Consider the following 17,615-nt stretch of genomic DNA (forward strand, 5'->3'; position numbering starts at 1 on the left):
TTCTTCCTGCAGGAAATGAAAAAAAACAATTTTAGAATCTGGAATTAATGGAGCTAATTTTCCACATCACGTCTAAGAGGTTAATAACTGGTGTGCTACTTCCATTGGAATGTCAATGAGTTAATAGGTCTCAAGTTTCCTGGGTCAACTCATTTGCAATGTTAATCACACAGCCAGATGCGAGCTGGGTCAGAAAGCGGCTGCACACTAGTGACAGATGCAGGAAAAAAATTGCATAAATTGAAATAAAAAGGGATTGGGACAATTACAGGCAAGGACAGAACAGGGGGTCAAACATTCTGAAAGCTTTCTGAGAGGCTCTGAAGGCAGCTCGGGCCATTAGCAGCCCTTCCACTGCATGTCTGTGCCGCTCCTCGCGGGTGAGGTCAATTAGCCTTACTGCCTGACGATTAAGATGTCTTCCTCTTTTGTGCTGCTAATGTGGATGAACAACAACTGAAGTTTTACATGATTGAGCCACATTTTCTTTCTAAAAATATACTTTTTTATAATTTGGAGACCTATGATATGGCACATTCACAGCGCGCTGTTTAAACCCCAGAGCAGATTATATTCATTCAGTACAGTGCATCCCTCAACAGGGTGCTTAATTCCACTTATTTAAAAGAATACTTTTACATCAGTGTGCCGTAAGTTGCTTCCTGTACGTACTTTTTCTCAAGCCTCTTCCATAGGGTGCAACTTCAGTGTGCAATGACTGGAGAGTCTTTAACTATGGATGTTTTACACTGCGCCAATGCAAGGCTGTAAACTCCAGTGCACCCCTCAACGTACTGTCTCACCGCTTGGATTACGCCACCCTGCTACGCTTGGTTGCCGACAGCTCCTTCCTCGTACTGTAGAAACAGGCCCTTCCCTTCAGCTACCATATCTATGCCAACCATTGGACTTACCTATACTCATGTTATTTACCTACCTGAGGCCCATAATCTTCCACCCCTTAAAGTGCTTCTCTAGGGACTTTCTAATTGCCGTGAGAGTACTTATCTCTAATCTGTCTACTTCACTCCTTAAAACTCTTTTCTCTTGCTTTAGATGCCTCAACCATGGGAAGAAAGATCTCTATCCCCCCCTTAACTTTACATACTTTATTCAGGTCACTCTTCATCCTCCCCTGCTTCAGTGAAGACAACCCAGCCTATCTACGGTCTCTTTATTCATTCATTCATTATGTACCGTATCCTATGACGTGGGTGGTCATGGTCTTGACCATGATTGTTCTTGGCAAGTTTTTCTACAGAAGTGGTTTGCCATTGCCTTCTTCTGGGCAGCATCCTCACAGGACGGATGACCGCCAACCATTATTAATACTCTTAATAATGGCTAAAATTGTCTGCCTAGTGTCAGTGGTCGTATAACCAGGGCTTGTGGTGTGCACCAGCTGCTCATATGACCATCCACCATCTGCTCCCATGGCTTCATGTAACCTTGATCGGGGGGCTAAGCAGGTGCTACACTCAGCCCAAGAGTCACCTGTGGAGGAAAGGAGCCTCTTACACCTCCTTTGGTGGAGACATATCTCCACACCACCACCCATGCTCTCTTTGTAACGGGAAGAAAAGCAAGCTGCTGGGCCAATGCAGAAGGTCAGGCAGGAACTGTGGAGTGAAATCGGCAGTTGATGTTTCAGGCTGAGACCCTTCATCAGGAGTAGAGGGGGTAGCCAGTATAAAGAATGAAGGGGAATGGTGGACCAAGTGATAGGTGATAGGAAACGAAGATGAGAATGGAACAGAATAAGAGTAATGAGACGCAAGTCAAGATTACATGCTCCACATTCCTTTCCTAACATATTCTATCATTTGCAGCTCTTTGTTACCTTTAACTATCCAGCCTCTATCTCGATTTCCACTCTCCCCTGCCCCACCTGTCTCTATCTGCCTATTGCCTCTCCACCCTTGGACTACTAGCCTGCTGTCCCCTTGTCCTTTCTTCTTGGCTGGCTATCGACCCCTCTACTCTTCCCAATGACTGTTCGCCTCCCTTCACAGGTGCTGCCTGACCCATTCATCCAGCAGTTCCCTTACAATTGCAATGCACCATTCCAGGCAAGATCCTGGTGCATTTCGTCTGCACTCCCTCCGGTGCTATCACTGCATTCCTGCAGTGATTTGACAAACCATCTGGCACTCTTCATTGCACCGACAATCTTAGAGCTTCAGCTGATGTCGGTGGTATTGTCACTCGACCCACAGAGAAGATTCTGGTGTAAAACAACTGTTCAGGGAAGTCACTACACCTCTTTCCTGATCTTCCTGTCAGACGGTTACATCAAATCTCCTTCAAATCAGTGACTCAATTGTTCCTGCTTCCTGGTCCACTCGAGGCAGCCACAATGACTGAGATCTGGGAGGGTGGGGGAATTATTGGAGAACTTTTATCCAAACACTATGGATATGTTTTCTGATTTCTTCACGCAAAAATTTGGTTCTGTATTAATTTTACACTCACAAAGTATGCATCCAAGTTTCTCATGACTTGTGTGGAGTTGGCTATTGGGAGCAGGGCCAGCATATCTTCGTGTTTCATTAACCAGGTGAAAGATATACTGATAGGCGTGTCCCTGTCAGGTTGATTCCACTTAGCAGCGTAAGCCAGGAGAGCTAGTCTGGTGATTAAATTGGTTGACCAATATCCAGAGGCTTGCTCCAGTGAGCTGGACAAGTGAGTTCCAATTTCACATTGGCAGCTGGGGAATTTACATTCACTTAGTAAAATAAACCTGTAAACTAAAAGCTAATATTAGTGAAGCTACTTATTTTTTTTTTGGTTGTTTAAGAACATAGCTGCTTCACTCATGCAATTCTGAGGTGGGATTCCACCACACCGTTGTGCTTGTGACTCCAGTCCCCTCTGTAAAAGCTGGGCAAACATGTGGTTTGATGCTGAAATATATCACAGTGTCATAGAGACGTAGAGCACGGAAGCAGGCCCCTCAGCCCATCCTGACCCTGCTGACCATCATGGACATACCCATACATCCCCATTTTACCAGCATGTTGGTCCCCAGACTTCAATGCCTTGGTGATTTAAGTGCTCACCTAGATACCATATTTTGTAAATACTGTGAGAAGTTCTTCCTCCAAGTCTCAGGTAGCTGATTCCAGATAGCAATCACCTTCTCAGTAAAAAAAATTATTTTTCAGTTACCTGGCGGGGAAGAGAAGTATGCACAGTCACAATTACGACAGAGAAAGTACTCAGGAAGCTGAATAGTCTAAAGGTAGATAAATCTCCCGGACCAGATGGAATGCACTCTCGTGTTCTGAAGGAAGTAGCTGTGGAGATTGCGGAGGCATTAGCGATGATCTTTCAAAAGTTGATAGATTCTGGCATGGTTCCGGAGGACTGGAAGATTGCAAATGTCACTCCGCTATTTAAGAAGGGGGCAAGGAAGCAAAAAGGAAATTATAGACCTGTTAGCTTGACATCGGTAGTTGGGAAGTTGTTGGAGTCGATTGTCAAGGATGAGGTTACGGAGTATCTGGAGGCATATGACAAGATAGGCAGAACTCAGCATGGATTCCTTAAAGGAAAATCCTGCCTGACAAACCTATTACAATTTTTTGAGGAAATTACCAGTAGGCTAGATAAGGGAGATGCAGTGGATGTTGTATATTTGGATTTTCAGGAGACCTTTGACAAGGTGCCACACATGAGGCTACTTAACAAGATAAGAGCCCATAGAACTATGGGAAAGTTACATACGTGGATAGAATGTTGGCTGATTGGCAGGAAACAGAGAGTGGGAATAAAGGGATCCTATCCTGGTTGGCTGCCGGTTACCAGTGGCGTTCCACAGGGGTCCGTGTTGGGGCCGCTTCTTTTTACATTGTACATTAACGATTTGGATTATGGAAGAGATGGCTTTGTGGCTAAGTTTGCTAACGATACGAAGATAGGTGGAGGGGCCGGTAGTGCTGAGGAAACGGAGAGTCTGCATAGAGACTTGGATAGATTGGAAGAATGGGCAGAGAAGTGGCAAATGAAGTACAATGTTGGAAAGTGTATGGTTATGCACTTTGGCAGAAAAAAATAAGCAGCAGACGATTATTTAAATGGGAAAGAATTCAAAGTTTGGAGATGCAACGGGACTTGGGAGTCCTCGTACAGGATTCCCTTAAAGTTAACCTCTAGGTTGAGTCAGAAGTGAAGAAGGCGAATGCAATGTTGGCATTCATTTCTAGAGGAATAGAGTATAGGAGCAGGGATGTGATGTTGAGGCTCTATAAGGCGCTGGTGAGACCTCACTTGGAGTATTGTGGGCAGTTTTGGTCTCCTTATTTAAGAAAGGATGTGTTGATGTTGGAGAGGGTACAGAGAAGATTCTAGAATGATTCCGGGAATGAGAGGGTTAACATATGAGGAACGTTTGTCCGCTCTTGGACTGTATTCCTTGGAGTTTAGAAGAATGAGGGGAGACCTCATAGAAACATTTCGAATGTTGAAAGGCATGGACAGAGTGGATGTGGCAAAGTTGTTTCCCATGATGAGGGAGTCTACTACAAGAGGGCATGACTTAAGGATTGAAGGGCGCCCATTCAGACAGAAATGCAAAGAAATTTTTTTAGCCAGAGGGTGGTGAATCTATGGAATTTGTTGCCACGGGCAGCAGTGGAGGCCAAGTCATTGGGTGTATTTAAGGCAGAGATTGATAGGTATCTGAGTAGCCAGGTCATCAAAGGTTATGGTGAGAAGGTGGAGGAGTGGGACTAAATGGGAGAATGGATCAGCTCATGATAAAATAGCGGAGCAGACTCGATGGGCCGAATGGCTGACTTCTGCCCCTTTGTCTTATGGTCTTCTAAATACCTTTATCCCTTATCTTAAACTTCTGCTCTCTTGTAGACAACTCCATCATGAGGGAAACACTCCAACTATCCACCTTATCAATGCCCCTCATAATATTATATATATATCTCTGTCAAGTTCCCTCCTCAGCCTCCTCCGCCCTAAGGAAAAGTAACCTATTGGTACTAAACCAAAAACCTTTTGTGGAATACATTGGAAACGTTACAAAGCACATTATAATCCCAGACAGGAGTGAAACTGTTGAATATTACTAGCTACTTGCAAGCTAGGAGCACAGAAAATCTTTTGGTACTTTCTTCACGGAGAAGAATTGCCAGCGGATGAGTGCAATAGCGCAGGTTTGAAGAATTTGCTCATCAGGAGTGGTGTGACAACTGAGGCCACAGAAACAAGCAAGGTCAGACTGACCAAAGACACTGTTTCACGATAAGGGACCTATCATTTAAAGGAAGGAAAGCAGACATTTCTTTGTGCGATGGCAGAGAATCCCCGGGCTTCTTCATTCCAGAGAGTTGTGGAGGTTGGGTCATTAGAAAGAGGAGGTGGATAAAAGTTTGGAAGATTGGGGGATAGAGAGATATGGGAATTGGCATAGAAGAAGGGTTGAGCTCTAGGGTAGCTCAGTCATGATTATGCTGAGTGTGAGGGAAAGTCTGAGGTGCTAGGTACCCCGTCCTTGTTCTCACTGTCTTGTATCCATAGAACATAGAACACTACAATCCAGGAACAGACCCCTCGACTCACAATGCTGTGCTGAACCAACCAAAATAGTAATCAAATGGCTAACCAAACTGATCTCTTCTGCCTGCACAACGTCCTTATCCTTCCATTTTCTTCACATTCATGTGTCCATCTAAACATCTCTTAAAAGTCTCAAATGTTTCTGCCCCTACCACCACCCCAGGTAGAACATTCCAGGCAGCTACCACTCTCTGTGTAAAAAACATGTCCTTCACATCTCCTTTGAAATTATCCTCTCTCATCTTAAATGCAAGCCCTCTGGTATTAGACATTTCAATCCTGGATAAAGATTTTGTCTGTCTACTCTATCTATGTCTCTCGTAATCTTATAAACATCAATCAGATCTCCCCTCAGCTTCTGCCGTTCAAGGGAAAACAATACAAATGTGTCCAACTCTCATTATAGTACATGCCCCCTAATCCAGGCAATGTCTCGCTTAACCTCTTCTGCACCCTCTCCAAAGCCTCAACATCCTTCCTATAATGGTGTGACCAGAATTGTACATGGCGAGGTTCTGAAAACCTGTACCAACCAACCGGCAGCAGCGTTCAAGGACACCTGCTGCAGTTGGAGGTTGCCACCTGCTTCAAAAGGGCCACAATCATACCCGTGCCCAAGAAGAGCAGGGTGAGCAGCCTCAATGATTACTGCCTAGTGACACTCACATCTGCTGTGACGAAGTGCTTTGAGAGGTTGGTCATGACCAGAAACAACCCCTGCCTAAGCAAGGACCTGAACCCGCTGCAATTTGCCTATCGCCACAATAGGTCTACAGTGGACACAATCTCAGTGGCTCTCCATTAACTGGACAATAGTAATACCTGTGTTACCTGTAGGCTGTTGTTTATTGACTCGAGCTCAGCGTTCAGTACAGTAATACCCCCAGTTCTAATCAATAGGCTCCAAAATCTGGACCTCTGTACCTCCCTCTGCAATTGGATCCTTGATTTCCTCACTGGGAGACCACCGCCAGTGCGGATTGGAAATAACATCTTCTCGTCACTGACAATCAACACTGACACACCTGAAGCTCAGCCCACTGCTCTACTCTACACCCACAACTGTGTTGCAAGGCATAGCTCAAATGCTATCTATAAATTTGCTGACGACAGAACTATTGGCAGAATTTCAGACGGTGATAAGGAGGCATACAGGAGTGAGATATTTGAGTGATGTCACAGCAGCAACCCAGCATTCAACATTGACTATGGACTTCAGGAAGGGGAAGTAATGGAAATACACAAGAGTCCTCATTGAGGGATCAGAAATGGAAAGGGTAAGCATTTTCAAGTTGCTGTGTGTCAGCATTTCTGTGGAATTATCCTGAGTCCAACACGTTGATGCAATTACAGAGAAGGCATGGCAGTGGCTATATTTCATTAGGAGTTTGAAGAGATTTGTTATGCCACCAAAGGCACTTGCAAATTTCTGCAGATGTGCTGTGGAGAGGATTCTAACCGGTTGCATCACCGTCTGGTATGGAAGGGCCGCCGCATTCGATCAGAGAAAGTTGCAGAAAGTTGTAAGCTTTGCCAGCTCTGTCATGGGCGCCAGCCTTCCCAGCCTTGAGGACATCTTCAAAAGGCAATGCTTTAAAAAGACGGCATCTGTCATTAAGGACCCCCATGCCCTCTTCTCATTGCTACTATCAAGGAGGAGGTACAGGAGCCCGAAGACACACACGCAATGCTTCAGCAGCAGCTGCTTCCCCTCTGCCATCAGATTCCTGATCAGTCAACGAACCCATGAACAATTCCTCAGTATTTTTCTCTCTTTTTGCACTACTTTTTTAATTTTCTTTTTCATAAATACTTACCTTAACCTATAGTTTTTATTATTATGTATTGCAATGTACTGCTGCTGCAAAACAATAAACTTAATGACATATGTCAATGATAGTAAACCTGATTCTGAAAAACTCCATCAAGTTAGTACCGTAATCGTGATCTGCCGTGAACAAAGCCATCCTGGCTCTCCCTAATTAGGCCATGGTCTTCCAAATGCTCCCAAATCTTATCGCTAAGAATCTAGTAATGTCAGATTCACTATCTATAGTTTCACAGCCATATATCACAGTCTACAGTTTCTAGGATTAACCCTGGTTCCTTTCTTGAATAATGGAACAACACTGGCGACTTGCCAATCTTCTAGGACCTTGACCATGGCAAGAGAGGACACCAAGATATTGTTCAAGGCCCCAACAATCTCAGTTCTTATCTCTCAATAACCTTGGGTATATTCCATCAGGACCTGGAGACTAATCCGCTTTAATGCTCTTTAAGGGTCTCAACACAACCTCCTCTTTTACCTCAAAGAGCCCTGGCATATCAATACGCTCAACACTGATCTACCTCCCTGCCCTCCATGTCCTTCTCTTTGGTAAATACTGATGTAAGGAACTTACCCACATACTCAGTGAAAGAAATGTTCCTCCCTTAATCCTTGAGTGGCCCCTACTCTCTCTCTCTCTCTCTCTCTCTCTCTCTCTAGCTATCCTCTTGCTTTGATGTATGTTGATCTACATCGACCGGTTGCATCATGGCCTGGTAGGGAACACCAATGCCCTTGAATGGAAAATCCTACAAAATGTAGTAGATAGGGCCCAGTCCATCAAGGGTAAAGCACTACCTACCATTGAGCACATCTACATGAAACACTGTCACAGTAAAGTAGCATTAATCATCAAGGACCCCCACCACCCAGATGATGCTCTCTTCTCACTGGTGCCATCAGGAAGAAGGCACAGAAGCTCAGGACCCACACCACCAGGTTCCAGACAGTTATTACCCCTTAACCAACGGGCTCTTTAACCAGAAGTGACAACTTCACTTGCCCCATCACTGAACTGTTCCCACAACCTAAGACTCTGCATCTCATGTTCCCGATATTCATTATTTGTTTACTTACTCTTTTGCATTTGCATAGTTTGCTGTCTTTGGCACATTGATTATTTGTCTGTCCTGTTAGGTGTGATCGGTCTTTCATTGATTTTATTGCATTTCTTGGATTTACTGTGTATGCCTGCAAGAAAATGAATCTCAGGGTTGTATATGGTGACTTATATGTACTTTGATTAAGTTTTGCTTCGAACTTTGATCTATAGAATGCCTTGGGATTCTCCTTAATCCTACTTGCCAAGTACTTTTCATGGCCCTTCTTGGCTTTCCTAATTCCCTTCTTGATTTATGTTCTGTCTTCTTTATAATCCTCAAGAAGTCTGTTTGATTCTAGCTTCCTCAGCTTTACATATGCTTCCTTTTTTTTCTTGATTAAATTCATCACGTCTCTCAACATCCAAGGTTCTCTTACCTTGCCATCCTTCTGACTGGAACATACCTGTCCTGTACTCTGTGCAATTGGTTTTGAAACACCCTCTACATCTTCGATTTGGACTTGTCCTAAAAACAGCTGTTCCCAATTAACTCTCCCTAGATGCTGCCTAATACAGTCGTAATTTGCCCTGCTCCAATTTAATAGTCTCTTGCAAGGTCCATACTAATTGTTATCTATAACTACCTGTACCTCAAAACTTATGGAGTTGTGGTCACTGTTCACTAACTGCTCACCCACTGAATGGCTGGTCACCTAGCTGGGCTCATTATCCAACACCAGGTCCAGTAGAGCCCCTCCTCTTCTTGGACTATCTACATATTAATTTAAGAAATCCTCCTGGATGCACCTAACAAATTCTGTCCCACCTAAATCTCTTGCATTCATAATGTCCCAGTTTATATTAGGGAAGTTGAAGTCCCCCATGACAACAGCCCTATTGTTTTTATACATTTCATTTCCTAAATCTGTCTGCATACTAAATCTGTCTGCATATCTGTTTCTCAATGTCTTGGTAGCTGTTGGAGGGTCTGTAGTTCAATCTCAGAGTGATTGCACACTTCCTATATTTGACTTCTACCCATATAGACTCAGTAGAAAACCCTCCATTATGTTCCTTCTGAGCGCCTTTGTGATATTGCCCTTGAATAGCAGTGCAACTCCTCCACTTCTTTTACCTCCCTATCTTTTCTAAAACATTGACACCTTGGGACATTAAACACCCATTCTGTCCCTCTCTCATTATCATAGTTCCATGTACTGGTTCTTGCTCTAAGTTCATCCATCATCTTTACCCATAATACTCTGAGCATGAACATATACACACTTCAAACTATCTGTCCCATCATATCTATTAATTTGCTCCTGCCTTTTTCTACTGGCCCTGACATCTACCTTCCTCTCCACTGGCGGCGCGACGCAGCTCACAGCAGCCACTCCGGTGGTGATGTCTGTTATTTGTCAAGTAGAGTGCCGTGCACAACCCTGGTTTGATGGAGACGGACGTGAGAGCACGGAGGAACATCTGGTAAAACTTCTGAAATGCCTGCTTCGCTGCTGCTGCTACTGTGTGGTCCAGAATCTCCGGAGGGTAAGGCTCTGAGTCCTCAGCTTTGCTTGTTGTTTGGCGGCCGGGGTGGGGTTGAAGCACTCGGCAAAGGATGGTGCTCGGAGAGGCTGTGTCGGAGGGGCTGGTCAGAGGCTCGAAGTTTTCGGACGGACTCAGAGATGGCTGCAGTCGGGTGCTTCCAATGGTGCGGCATCGGCAAGTTTGCAGCGCTTGGAGGATCATGGCGGGGAGAGTTCCTCCCTTCTGCTGACTGCGTGAGATGATGAGGCTATCGGGACTTTAAGACTTTTTTTTTAACCGTGCTCATTGTCTGCTCTTTATCAAATTATGGTATTGCTTTGCACTGTTGTAACTATATGTTATAATTATGTGGTTTTGTCAGTTTTAGTCTTGGTTTGTCCTGTGTTTTCTTGTGATATCATTCTGGAGGAACATTGTATCATTTTTTAATGCATGCATTTCTAAATGACAATAAACGAGGACTGAGTGTCCTCATAATCTAATCTAATCTCTCTAATTTCTGACCTGGCTCTCTGGCTCCCACCCCTGCCAAACTAGTTTAAAGTAGCACTAGTGAACCTCCTAGCCAGTATATTGGTTCCCCTGCAGTTCCTCTTGTACATGTCATCCCTGCCCCAGAAATGGTTCCAAAGATGCATGAACCTGAAACACTGCCCCTGCACCAATTCCTCAGCCTCTCATTCACCTATTCATCCCATTCCTGCCCTGACTAGCATGTGGCACTGGGAGTAATCCAGAGATTACTGAAATGGAAGTTCTACCCCTCAGCTTCTTTCCTAACTCCCTATACTCGCTGCACGGGACCTCTTCCCCCTTTCTACCTATGGTGATGCGGAAGAAAATGATACAACTGGGCAAGTACATGGTGGCTTCGCAATTGCGGGTATTACGGATGGCAGCATGAGTGGCTGAGCAAAAAATATCCCATACAAGAGAAACTTCCAGAGCCAAGTAGTGTAGAAACAAGACCCGAGATTTCACCACCCACCAATGCACTAATGGCCAATTATGTGATCTACTTGGTATATTGTGTATGTGGGAAGAAATGCAAGTGGCTAGAGGTAGCCCATGCAGTCATGGGGAGAACATGCAAACTCCTGATTGATCGATGGCACCAGAGGGGATAGTTGAAGCTGAGTTGCACGAAATGTGTGGCAGCAGTGTCACTCCAATCCTGACTTCCGGCTCTGTCGATGTGGAGTATGCACATTTTCCCTGTGAACACATGTGTTTCTCAAAGACATCCCAAACATGTCTCGTAAGTCAATTGGCCAGAGTAGATCACTCCCAGTGTAGCAGAGAGGTGGAATCTGGATGGAGTATGGGAACAACTGGTTTCAGGAAAAATGTGTGGGAGAATGGGATCGGTTAGCTGGCATAGTCTTGATGCACCAAATGGCCATGTGGTAATACGGGAAAGAGTGTGCTCAACATAGATTGGGAAAATTATTTCTACAAACAATAATGAAGAAAGCAATGAAATTCACGGAGTGGATAACAGGCACAAAGGCCAAGACATGATGGAGACACCAGAGAGTGCAGATGCTGGAATCCGGAGCAACATACAATCTGCTGAAGGAACTCAGCAGTTTGAGGTTGACCTGAGGGGTGGGGTGGGGGAGAGGGACTTTTGATATATTAGAAAAAGCCTGGCATTGGGCCTGAGAGTGGAGAGGTGAGATGGACGGTGTAAAGAAAGGAAGGGCAATGGCAAGCAAGGAGTTCAAGAGAATTGGTGTACTGAAGAGGCGTGTAAGACAGCAGCCACGTTGTGTCAAGCAGAGAAGGGGAAAGGGTCCTGAAGTTGGGAGAGAGTGGCAGGGAGATAAAACGATAGATAGAAGCAGGGAGACAGAGAGCAAAATTAGAGGCAAATGGAGCAAGGTGGCGGAGGAAAGTGTAAAAGTTGGAGATTAGGCTGGAGTGAAATGGGCAAGAATGCAAAAGGCTGGAATCTGTAAGTAAAGGAGGTGAGAATTAGGCAGCTGGAATCGGAAGCAAATGGGAATGAGGGGAGGGGTGTGTGTGTGTATGTGTGTGTGTGAGACAGAGAGAGAGAGAGAGAGAGAGAGAGAGAGAAAGAAAACAAACAGAAGGGGGAAGGGGAAGAGGGGGTGAAGGGGAGCTGGAGGTGTGAGAGAGTTGGAGAAAACACAATGAACCAGGTTCCAAAATAGGTCAATCCTGTGGAAGCAATCCCACTCGATGCGTCTGCTGCAAGGTATTAGCACAGTGCAATCAAAGACATTACAACTTAACCCAGCAGTGACATGCAACATCTTTCTAAAGCAAGCCTTCAATCTCAGGGACGGTGCAGTTGAAGCCAACAACCCATGCACAATAATGCACAAGAATGCACTGAAACATTAGAACCCAAATGAGACTATGATCAGAATTTCATTGTGATACTGTGCACTTGGAAATATTACTGTACAGGACATGAGATGCTGCTGCATGAGAAGCTGCCAAAGAACTGTCACTGCCAAGGGTTAGAGGAACAACGAAGATGAAGCTTGCATCAGGAAAACACCAGATGTGACTGGAGACAGTGCTGACACGCGATGGGCATTCTGTTTCCTTTTCAACTATCCTGATGTCATTGTGCATAGCACGATCTGCCTGGATGATAAATTGGTAAGTTGGTTTATTGGTGTCAGCATGCACCAAGTTAGAGGGAAAAGCTTTGTTTTGCGTGCTATTTCTGCAGATCATCTCATTACAACATTGCATTGCTAAAAAAAAAACAGAATGCAGAATAAAGTGCTACAGTTACAGAGAAAGTGCAGTGCAGGCAGGCAATAAGTTCATCAGAGTAGATTTTAAAGAACATTATCAATAAGTCATAGAATTTAGATTTAAAAGAATGGAACCATTACAAAAGAAGTAACAAGTAGATGTGCAGAGCAACAGTTGTGTATTTAACGTTTCTGTAATAGTTAAGTAATCTTGTGTGTATATATATGAAGGTTGATTAAGCATTCTTGTTTGTTAAAATAATTAATTGCAGGCTTAAAGTAAACATGAAGTTAACCTCATATTTCTGACTCCTGTGTCTTCCTTTGAATTAGTTTAATATTTTGAAGTTACACAATAACTTGTAACAAGTTGCCACACTCTGGTGTGGCTTGTTGAGCCAAGCTGATTAGTGTTTCCTGGAACCTGTGATAACAATAAACCAATGACAGCACCAATACCAATCACATGACTCTTCGCTTAAAGCCAGTCACCCTTTAACAGCTGATGTTCGGCACACTGCAACCCAACACCCTCTCCAACATGTCTGCCCCAATTTACTCTGCTTTCTCTCCCTCAGTACATGAAACAATTCATCACCAAATATCAATTATTTCCCAAGTGAAGCAACATGGTGCTTCACTCACTAACCCTTTGATCTGTCTTCAGAATATTACACTCCGTCTACATCCTGACAAGGGATAAGATAGCAGCTGTTGAAAAAAAGGAAGAAGAGAATTGCATTGTTCAGTTTCCTGACAGTCATATTGCAATAGCGCCTAGTTGCTGAAGAAAATTCCCCTCCCTTTCCTTTTGCTCTGCATGAAGATTCCAATGAACAGGAGTGACACCAACTACTTATTATCACTGTGAAGCAGGCAAATAGCCTGTGTGAAACCAATTTGTAATGTTTGTGCACTAATTTCTCAAGGTCTTTTCTGTCCCATTAGTTGATAATAACAAATACAATGCCCTCACTGACAACTGCTGAGATTATCAATGAATTTATAATTTCATGCAGCATCACAAGCTGTCAGAGAGACACCCCAGTGAATGGAATCTCAGAAAGGGTATGAGTTCCAGCTTCCCGAAGATAGGGTCGAAGTCACAGAGCAGGGAATGTGGAAGCAATGTAAGCAATGTTGACAAGAATGCAGAAGCTACAATGCCCGAATATCTAACTCCATCCCTAGCTGCTCGGTCCTTCGTGGCTTGGTGGGGGCAATCAAGTCCGTCAGAAAGGTGTGGGTTCAAGTCTCACTCCGAGCTCTAGTGCAGTGCTGAAAGCATGTGGATCGGATCGATTTGGGAAACAAAGATTGGGGCGAGGGTGACCCGTTTCTGTCAGTGAACATGATCCAGTCTCGGAAAGGCTAAAATGTGCAGCAGTGTAGAGGCAAGGCCATTTACCTCAAGGGGTGGAACTGCTGAATTCAAGTAATTGAGCTCAGGAGCAACAAGGCATGAAATACCATCTGTGAACTGTGATCATTCTAAGCTTCAAGATTAGTTTGCAACTCTGGCATTTTGTCAATTACCTTGGGGGTGCCAGGAGTAACTTTACAGGATTTATATAATTGGACCTTTTACCCATTGTTATCCATGTTCCTGAGGAAATGGAATTAACTGTGTAGAGTCCACTGGCATTTAATGTGATAGATCTATGGTTTTCCAAATTAAATACAAAATGGAATTGTGCAGTAGAGACACAAATTAATGCAATCCAATCTATGTAATCTAGTCAGTGCACAGTAGTAGCCCTACGAGTGGAGTTCTCTCTGCTACCAGCTCAGTCTGAGAATATCAGCTAAATGTGATGGTGGTCCTCTCTCAGTTGAGCAACTATACATTCTGTGACACAGCGCTCCCTCACAATGCACGAGTGTCAGGCTAGACAATGGGTTGTGGCCGTACAGGAGCTCCAGGTTTCAACCTCTGAATGGATTATCTTAGAAGCAGCCAGCATGCACCCGTCTAATCATAGAGTCATAGTGTAATAGCACAGACATAGGCTTTTCATCCCATCTAAACTAGTACCACAAGCCTGCATTTGGACCATACCCCTCTAACCCTTTCCTCTCCATGTACCTGCCAAATCTTCATTGCAACTGCCACAATCACTTCCTCCAGCAACTCGTTCCATGTGTGCACCCCCCTCTGCATGAGGACATTGCCCCACAGGGCCATTTCAAATCTCCCCTGAATCTCCTCACCTTAAACCTATGCTCTCTAGTTCTTGATCTTTTTCTCTAAAAAGACTGTCTGCATTCACTGTACCTATGCCTCTCATACTTTTTTATATCTCCGTAAGATCACCCCTCAGTCTCCTGTGCCCCAAGGAATAAATTCCTAGCCTGCCCAATGTCTCCATATAATTCAGGCCCTTTTCCTAGTAACGTCTTTGTTAATCTGCTTTGCACTTATTCCAGCTTAATTAAGTCTTTCCCTTAAAGGAGTAACCAAAACAGTGCATAATATTCTGGGCACAGCCTCACCAACATCTTGTATATTTGCAATATAACATCTCAGCTCCTAAACTCAGTGCACTGACTGATTAACACTAGCCAGCATAGCAAAGACTTTCTTCACCACCCCGTCTACCTAGGGCTTCCAGGGAACTTGTAATCCTAGAGCCCTCTGTCCTATAATACTCACATTTCACTGTGGAACACCTGCCCTGGTTTGACTTCCTAATATCCAAAATCTTAAACTTACTCTTTAGATTTTTATTGCTTATCCACTCACAGAATACTGATGTTGCCAAAATCTATTGCTGGGGAGACAGCTAAGAACAACCATATTGCTGGTAGGAAGACCTGCATGGTGTCAAATGTTGGCCAGACACAGTTGTACTCACAGGACCCTCCCATCCATTAACTCAAGTTCTCCATCTCCACAATCTGTCTTGACTCAGGGTTTCAACCCAAGACATCTGCGATTCATTTCCCCGTGCAAATGCTGCTTGACTCCTCGAGTTCCTCCAGCAGATTCCGTGTTGCTCCATCAATATCCTTGAGTATGGCAGCAGGATAGACTGTCAGAGGTCTGGGCGGTGTAACGATGGCACTGATCATTGAACCATTTGAGCAGGGGTACTTTCTGTGTGTAGTTTGCACATTATCTCTGTAACTGTGTGGGTTTCCTCTGGGTACTCTGGTTTCATTCCACATCCTATAGGTATGAACTACTGGGTTAATTGGTTGTTATTAGTGGCCCCTTGTGTGTTGGTGAATGACATCAGGGAGATTGATTAAAATGTGGGGAGAATAAAAATAGGATTAATGAAAATGAGTGTTTGGCATAGAATTGGTGGGCTGAAGGTCCTGTTTGTTAGGTACCTCTGTAATTTACTCCATTTGTGATGCGACTGTGGGTGGTGGTGGAAGGGAATTGGCTTTGGGTGTTGCCAAAAAGGTCAGTCAGACATGAAGGCAACCACATATTCCCTTCACTCAGTCAATGAACTAGTACTCCCCCATTTGAAAGGAACATGAAGCACTGAGGGGCAAGGATGAGTGGGTGACTTCAATCACTGTGGCTAAGCACAGTTGGTTGACTCCAGAAAATGGCTGGATGTCACACAGGTGGAGAAGGAAGCAATGCAGGAGAAAAACCTACTTGATTTTGTCAGGTAGCAGATGCATCTGTCTGTAAAATTATTGGAAGGTTTAACAATTTTTTTTTAAATCTCACTTCACATGGGGACAACCACCATCTCTTTATATTGCCTATATCATGCTGCCCAATGGGATAGACTCAGAACACATCTAGCAAATCAAAACTGGACATCCATGAAGCCACTGGAATCACCATCAGCTACAGAATTATATTGCAACAAAACTTGAAGCTTAGGATCTTCACCCTCCCATTACCATCAGACAGGGAACCAGCTGGTCCAACAGTGAATGCAGAGGAAAATGCCATGGAAATCCAAAAATGGCAGCAGAGTGACTGCTGGGGAAAACAGACCCACCCCCACTAATCCATCATTAAAATCCAAGCTTGGCACACCCTTGGGGGCAGTCATTGATGATCCTTAGTTAGGACCACCTTATGGAAGCAATTATGAAGACAAAGGCACTGAAGTGATGACTGTGGCTGCCATCTCCTGCCCCTGCAGTGCGGGGCTAAGCTGGGCAAGGGTAATAGCGTCTCAGAGAGATCGGAGGAAGATCTCAGAGGTGGGCTAGCAGGGAAAGTGGCCGAAGTCATAGAGTCATCAAATCGCAGAGCCCTGCAGGACAAGCCAGGTCCCTTGTCTCAATTCATCCATGCTGACTGTGATGCACATCTGAGCCACTCCCATTTGCTTGGCTCATATACTTCGACTCCTTTCCTACTCAAATACCTCTCCAAATGTTTTTTAAACACTCTTAATTGCTTATGCCTCCCCCACCTCCTTAGGCAGCCCATTACCCTCTGTGTGATAAACTCGTCCCTCCGATTTGCTTTATATTTCTCTCCTCTAACCTTAAACCTAGTTGTAGACACTCCCAGCCTGGGTAAAAGACTCTGACTATCTTACGCACATCATGATCTTTGATGTAGGACATCCTTTGGTCTCCTCCCATCCAATGAGAATAAATCCAGCCTTCACAATCTTTTTTTTTATAACTAGAGCCAAATTTTTCCCAGGCAAATCCTGGTTTTTCAAATGCAATAACATCCTCCTTTGGCTATATTCATGTATGGTTGCATAATCCAACTTGAACCTGAGCCGTAGTGTGGTGACCAAGACTGCACGCGGTGCCCCTAGTGCAGCCTAACCCACACTTTGTACGGCTGCAATATGATGTCCCAACTCTCACACTCACTGCCGTACCCACCTGTGTCACCATTTTCAGGGAGCTCTCAACTTTCACCCAAGGTCTCTCGTATCTCAGTGGT

The sequence above is a fragment of the Mobula birostris genome, chromosome 2 (assembly GCF_030028105.1).
Source record: "Mobula birostris isolate sMobBir1 chromosome 2, sMobBir1.hap1, whole genome shotgun sequence".
Classification (NCBI taxonomy): domain Eukaryota; kingdom Metazoa; phylum Chordata; class Chondrichthyes; order Myliobatiformes; family Myliobatidae; genus Mobula; species Mobula birostris.